The sequence below is a fragment of the Nomascus leucogenys genome, chromosome 8, assembly GCF_006542625.1.
Source record: "Nomascus leucogenys isolate Asia chromosome 8, Asia_NLE_v1, whole genome shotgun sequence".
Classification (NCBI taxonomy): domain Eukaryota; kingdom Metazoa; phylum Chordata; class Mammalia; order Primates; family Hylobatidae; genus Nomascus; species Nomascus leucogenys.
In genome coordinates this window covers 51,567,949-51,574,851 of record NC_044388.1, presented here as the reverse complement: position 1 = coordinate 51,574,851, position 6,903 = coordinate 51,567,949, and the positions used below count along the sequence as shown (strand labels likewise).

The 6,903-nt window shown below is 50.3% G+C and overlaps 1 pseudogene across 1 annotated transcript; it reads left to right on the top strand.

Annotated features, from left to right (window-relative positions):
- Positions 1–3,807: 3,807 nt before the first annotated feature.
- On the top strand, positions 3,808–4,473 carry LOC100583085 (annotated as a pseudogene). The gene has a single exon (XR_004031501.1). The product of XR_004031501.1 is annotated as a tubulin beta chain-like (transcript).
- Positions 4,474–6,903: the final 2,430 nt, after the last annotated feature.

The following is a 6,903-nucleotide window of genomic DNA, read 5'->3' as shown; positions in this document are numbered from 1 at the left end:
CCTAGTAGCACTGAATACAGTGAAGCTTATTCCATCCCTAATAACATTGAAGGACAGATTTTGTCTGTCGGAAACAGTGAGAGAATAACCACGGGCTCACAGTTGCCAATTTTTTACCAACGACTTTGGCTTGACCAAACTTCAATTTGGCTTTTACCCATAAATCCCTAAATGTTGCCTTTCACGCAAGCACTCAGAGGCGCACTGTCTTCCTGAAAGGCTCAGTTGCACAATCAGCTGAGTACAGAGAAAAATATTTCCTGTCCAAGAGACCTGATTTTGCCACCTGTCTACCCATCCACTTGCCCTCCTCCATAACAAAGCTTCTGCAAGTCCTGCTTACCCCACCCTACTAAAGAAAAGCTTTATCTAGTTGATTTTGGATACACACAGGTTAATAAAACCAGAGCATTCTCTTTATTTCAATAGGCTATTTGGTTAGTTTTTTTCTTTTTTTTTTTCTTTTCTTTTTTTTTTTTTTTTTTGAGACAGAGTTCACTCTTGTTGCCCAGGCTGCAGTGCAATGGCGCCATCTCGGCTCACCACAATCTCCGCCTCCTGGGTTCAAGTGATTCTCCTGCCTCAGCCTCTCGAGTAGCTGGGATTACAAGCATGCACCACCACACTCAGCTAATTTTGTATTTTTAGTAGAGACGGGGTTTCTCCATGTTGGTCAGGCTGGTCTCAAACTCCCAACCTCAGGTGATCTGCCTGCCTTGGCCTCCCAAAATGCTGGGATTACAGGCGTGACCCACCGCGCCCACCCTAGTTTCTTTTTATTTAAGTCTGGATTTCCTTTTTTTTAAGAGACAGGGTCTCACCGTGTTGCCCAGGCTAGATTTGAACTCCTGGGCTCAAGCAACTCTCCCACCTCACCCTCCTGAAGAGTTGCAAGTCTAGTCAGGTGCCATCGCTCCCACCTTGGATTTGTATTTATCTGACCATTGGGTCATCTGACACCCACAGGTGAGGGTGGCAGATAAATTGCCCTGCTCACGCCCTGTCTAGACACGATGACATACACCATGATGCTCTTGCTGCCCATCCCCAAGGCAGCAGGTGACAGCACTGGGTGGGGGCTATAATTACATTACCAACCTCAGCAGGGGAGGCAGCAGCGGGTCTGGTGCATGGGTGGGGGTGGGCACCTGTACAAGGACGTGGTCTCTTTGAGAACCACCATGTTGCCCACCCAACTCCCTCACCCCCTCCCTACTGCAAATTCACAATGGAGCCAGCGCCCTCACAATGGCCAGCTCCCTTCGCTGCCGCCCAGGAACCCTCTCAGTCCCTCCGGTGGTCAGTGCCAGCATGTAGATCGGTGGCTGAAACCTGCATTGTTGCAGGGGTGCCTGGGGTCTGTATCAAGAGAGCTTGATCCTTGGAGGCAACCATAGGTGGGTCCCCTGTCCTTGGTCCTGCCACGACCCATCAATCATCCTGGATGCAATGGCATTCAGCCCTGCCTGGAGTGACAGAGCCTCCTTGTATCCCTGTCCCACCTCCCCACCCTCTCCCTAGAAGGACTTCTACTGTGTCCCCTCCTCCTCCAGGGCCCCTCCCAACCTTTCAGTCTATCCTCATAATATGGCCGATGCTCTGCGGATTTTCAAGGCCCTCAGCAGCGGCTGCTGCAGGAAATAGGGGGTGCAGCTCTTTGCTCTCTCTCTAGCATTTACTGACCACAAAAGCCCCTGTTCCAAGGACACGGGAGGAGGACAAGGACATCCTTAGTGACATTCAGGATGCCGGGCCATGGTGTGGTTCCTTTTTCATTTCAGTTTTGGGAGGTCATCAGCGATAAGCATGGGATCGACCCCACAGGCAGTTACCATGGAGACAGTGACTTGCAGCTGGAGAGAATCAACGTGTACTACAATGAGGCTGCTGGTGTGGGATGTGTGTGCCCAGGAATCCTTGCTTTCCATGATGTGGGAGATGAAACGTCCTAGGAACATGCACGTGACAAACGCATGCTCCTCACATATTCATTTCAAATGCCAACTGCTGGAAAAACATGCTTTATGCTTTCCTAAGATTCCTGCCTGTTTTCGCGCTCTGTTGCCCAGGCTGGAGTGCAGTGGCACGATCTCGGCTCACTGCAAGCTCCGCCTCCCGGGTTCACGCCATTCTCCTGCCTCAGCCTCCCGAGTAGCTGTGACTACAGGTGCCCGCCACCATGCCCAGCTAATTTTTTGTATTTTTAGTAGAGACGGAGTTTCACCATGTTAGCCAGGATGGTCTCGATCTCCTGACCTTGTGATCTGCCCACCTTGGCCTCCCAAAGTGCTGGGATTATAGGCGTGAGCCACTGCGCCCAGCCAGGACCTCCTTTTTCTTAAAATCAGAAAACCTCCTCTTTTCCTTTTGTCTCAGATACTGGAATTGAATGCTGCTCTGACTCCCTCCCCGAGCCAGGTCTAAGTCAGTTCTCATCCCAGCAGGTAACAAATATGTACCTCGGGCCATCCTGGTGGATCTGGAGCCTGGAACTACGGACTCCGTCAGGTCTGGACCCTTTGGCCAGATCTTCAGGCCAGACAACTTCGTGTTCCGTATGTAGTCATGATCACTGGGAACTGGCCAAATGACACACCTTCTTCCTAACAGCCCTGCAAAGCACAGTTCTTAGTGTTCAGTGCCAAGGCGACACTGTCCACGGCAGCCCTGAGTCCTGGCCTAGCTCCATGCAGTCCATGGGCGGTCATGGCTCACAGATCAACGCCAGCCTGCAGAGGGCTGCTGCAGCCCTCCCATTGCAGAGCAGCCTCAGACTGGAAGGAAGAAAGAGCAAGGAAAAGCTTCAAGCCAGGCTTCACAGGCTATAGGCAACTTGAAAGGACTTCAAAGAGCCAGGGGCCTTGGGAGGCCAAGGTGGATGGATCACGAGGTCAGGAGATCGAGACCATCCTGCCTAACACGGTGAAACCCTGTCTCTACTAAAAATACAAAAAATTAGCTGGGTGTGGTGGCGAGCGCCTGTAGTCCCAGCTACTCGGGAGGCTGAGGCAGGAGAATGGCGTGAACCCAGGAGGCGGAGCTTACAGTGAGCTGAGATCGTGCCACTGCGCCACTGCACTCCAGTCTGGGCAACAGAGCGAGACTCTGTCTCAAAAATAAATAAATAAATAAAGAGCCAGGGGCCAAAAGCACAGGTTATGACCAGAGCTAGACAGATGCTGAGGCCACCTTCTCTCCTGGTCACACTGCCTTCACCTTGCCTGTTTAATTGTACTAGAGTATAAAGGGAATGCCTCTTAAAAATGTATGTATTTCAAAACCAATTAAGTTTTCTAACCCTATCCTCTTCCTCAGTCAACGGCCTCAGATTTGCTAAACTTACTTCTAACTTTACTATGATCCCGAAGGTTTTTGAGGGTCACTCACGTAGAAAAATACTTCTGGCCAGGTGCGGTGGCTCACACCTGTAATCCCAGCACCTTGGGAGGCCGAGGTGGGTGAATCACCTGAGGTTAGGAGTTTGGGACCAGCCTGGCCAACATGGTGAAACCCTGTCTCTACTAACAATATAAAAATTAGCTGGGCATGGTGGCAGGTGCCTGTAATCCCAGCTACTAGGGAGGCCGAGGCAGGAGAATTGCTTGAACCTGGGAGGCAGAGGTTGCAGGGAGCTGAGATGGAGATGCTGCACTCCAGCCTAGGTGACAGAGCACGACTCCATCTCAAAAAAACAAAAAAGAAAAAGAAAAATATTTCTTTAGGTAAAAGAAGAGTATTCAAAAGAGAAGAGTCTGCCAGTCTAAGACCAGTCCTACCTTCTCTTCCATAGTCAAAATGACAGATTTTGAAATTCCTTATGTTTTAGTGTCTAATGTTCACTTTCCCTCCGGCAGGCCAGAGCGGAGCCGGGAATAACTGGGCCAAGGGCCACTACACAGAGGGAGCCGAGCTGGTCGACTCGGTCCTGGATGTGGTGAGGAAGGAGTCAGAGAGCTGTGACTGTCTCCAGGGCTTCCAGCTGACCCACTCTCTGGGGGGCGGCACGGGGTCCGGGATGGGCACCCTGCTCATCAGCAAGATCCGGGAAGAGTACCCAGACCGCATCATGAACACCTTCAGCGTCATGCCCTCACCCAAGGTGTCAGACACGGTGGTGGAGCCCTACAACGCCACCCTCTCTGTCCACCAGCTGGTGGAAAACACAGATGAAACCTACTCCATTGATAATGAGGCCCTGTATGACATCTGCTTCCGCACCCTGAAGCTGACCACCCCCACCTACGGGGACCTCAACCACCTGGTGTCGGCCACCATGAGCGGGGTCACCACCTGCCTGCGCTTCCCGGGCCAGCTGAACGCAGACCTGCGCAAGCTGGCGGTGAACATGGTGCCCTTCCCCCGCCTGCACTTCTTCATGCCGGGCTTCGCGCCCCTGACCAGCAGTATCAGGCGCTCATGGTGCCCAAGCTCACCCAGCAGATGACCTGCCCTTGCCTAGCATCCATACACTAAAAGGAGAGGGGCAGGGAAAGTGAAATATTTTTCAGCAGCTGCACAAAGAACCGGGACAGCTTCCTGTGAGTCACCAGTGTGATGAGGCTCTCCAGCGGTGACGTAATCAGACCTGCATCGTCCCAGCCTTCAGACAAGAACAACTAAATGAGTGAGAGCATCTCTGGCCTTTGCATTCAGCTCTGAATCCAGTGCCTCTCTAGATTACAAAGTATTTAAAATCCTGCTTCATGGTGGGTCCAGTGAGGGACTGGAAATGCTTAGCTAGTGAGGAGAGCACTGCTGCTGCATGCAAATGACAGGAATCTGAATGGTAGCCGCAGAAGACAGACATGTTAACTAAGGGGACACAGCAGGGCCAAAGGCTGAAGGCCACTGTCAGTAGATACAAGGACTTTCCCATCAAAATTCTTTGTAGCAGACACTGTTGGACCCACCCTGTGCCTTTGGCCGTTGTTTTTCTCAGACCTGCTGATGGCTTCTTACTGAAAAAAACTGTGACCTGCCCCAGGGCTCATTTGTGCAGCAAGGTAAACCTCTTTCTGGAGGCTAAATAGCCAGCTCCCCTCCACTCAGGTGGGGCAACGCAGAGTGAAGCTCTGCCTTGTCTCTGACAGATGCCCCTGGGTTGAACTCTTGCCACCTGCAGCAGTAACCTGTTCTGAGGCAGCCCCTTGGCTTCCTTCTCTTTCCTGGCTCTGTACCCCACAGCACTTCAGCGCTTCCCAGGACAGACACTGCCCTCTTCAACTTCCACTCAAATCCTAGCCTCAGGGTGTGCTTTGGGGCACATGACCTATGTCACCCATCAAAGAAGAAATCGTGTACTAGTTTGCTATTGTAACAGGTTACCACAAAGTCAAGCAGCTTAACACACCACGATCACCTTACAGTTTCCGTTGGTCGGGAGTCCAGCAGGGCTGGGAGGGCTGCACTTATCAGGAGCTCAGGGGCTTCTCCCATGCTTGCTCACGTGCTCAGCAGGGGCCAGGTCCTCACGGTGATAGGCGGAGGTTCCTGTTTTCTTGCTGGCCTTTGACCAGAGGCTGCTTCCTGCTCCTGGGGGCTGCCTTCTGTTCCCTGCCACATGGCCCTCTCCATAGCAGGCTAGCTGATCCTTCAAGGTCATCAGGAGGGGGTCTCTACTGCTTCCAAACTCGAATATCCTCTCTGTCAATGGGTGGAGAAATCCTCTTCTTCAAAAGGGCTCATGTGATTAGGGGAGGCCAATGAGATCATCTCTCTATCTTAAGGTCAACTGACTTGGAAACTTAACTGCACCTGCAAAATCCTGTCACAGCAGTACCTAGATTTATGCTTGATTGAACAACTGGGAAAAGGTGAGTGTTGTCAAACAAAAATAAAATTCTAAGGCTCCCCAACCATCTGAATAGAACCCTTGTCTCAGCCAAGGTCATTCAAAGTTAACCTGAAAAACTCATTCAGGTAATGATGGGAAGTGGGAGCTGGACATGTCTCTGCATTCCCTCCTCCCTTTAGGAATTGCTGAGAGAACAGACTCTTAAAGTCTGATGAGAAACATTTACAATCTATTCTCTCTGAAGCCTGCTACCTGAAGGCTTCATCTGCATGATAAAACCTTGGTCTCCACAACCCCTTATCATAACCCAGGCATTCCTTTCTATTGATAACTCTTTCAACCAATCGTCAGTCAGAAAATCTTTGAATCTATCTATGACTTGAAAGCCCCTCTCCCTCCAGTTGTCCTACCCTTCCAGACCAAACCAATGTATATCTTACATGAATTGATTGACGCCTTTTGTGTCCCTAAAATGTATAAAAGCAAACTGGACCCTGACCACCTTGGCACATGTTCTCAAGACCTCCTGAGGACGGTATCATAGGCCATTAGTCACTCATATTTGGCTCAGAATAAACCTCTTTGAATATTTTACAGAGTTTGACTCATTTTGCCAACAGTATATACCACGAGCCAGGTGAATCTTGGGCTACCTTAGAGTCCTGCCTACCCCAGAGTGGAAACAGTACAGCCTCTGGAACAAGATGAACCTGTGTTCCTAAAGTCAGTCTTTTTTTTACTTCCTAGTTGTATGGTCTTGGGCAAGGATTTTAATCTCTCTGAGCCATAACTTCTTTGTCCAAAAAATGGTGATCATGGTGCCACTTCAGAAGGCCATTATGAGGATTAAATGAAATGCACATGTAAATTATTTGTCACATATGTGTGCAATCACTGGCTCTGTGGGGGCACTTTGTCAAGGGAGGTGTTCAGGGATAGGCTATATCACTTCCTGTCAGGGATTCTGCAAAGAGAAACCATGATAATCTTGGACTATCTTTTAATTTTTTTTTTTTTTTTTTTTTGAGACTGCGTCTCGATCTGTTGCCCAGGCTGGAGTGCAGTGGTGCGATCTCAGCTCATGGCAAGCTCTGCCTCCCGGGTTCAAC